We start from the raw sequence: 468 nt of genomic DNA on the forward strand, positions 1-468 counted from the left end.
AGTGTTGCCCTTTCTGTATAATGCCTGTGAAATTGTCAAAGCTGTGCGAAACTGACTTGATGTTAACATATACATTAATCCAATCCATCCCTCTATGGGTATCCAAATCATGCACTCAAAAAATGTTCTGGCTTCCTTACAGTAATCTTTGCCTTCCAGGCCACCTTAGTGTTACCTAAAGCTATCGCAGCTATCCCATCTTGGGGTTCATGTCATTACATCTCAGCGACCGTAGATGTAACCCTAAATGCAGGATAAATGTTTCGTGTTGATGGCTGGCAGAGCTACGGGATGTATGTACATTCTGAGCAGTAAGTGACATTGTGTTAACAATGCTGTCAACTTTCGTGTCACGTTGGAAGGCCTGGGGTTGCTGTAGCTACAAGGTGAATTATAACGTCAGAAGCAACCCAAGTGCGACTTCAGTCCGCTGTCACCAGAAAGCAGGTGCAAGTCAGGCAAGAACAT

Source organism: Leopardus geoffroyi, chromosome B2 (genome assembly GCF_018350155.1).
Source record: "Leopardus geoffroyi isolate Oge1 chromosome B2, O.geoffroyi_Oge1_pat1.0, whole genome shotgun sequence".
NCBI lineage: Eukaryota > Metazoa > Chordata > Mammalia > Carnivora > Felidae > Leopardus > Leopardus geoffroyi.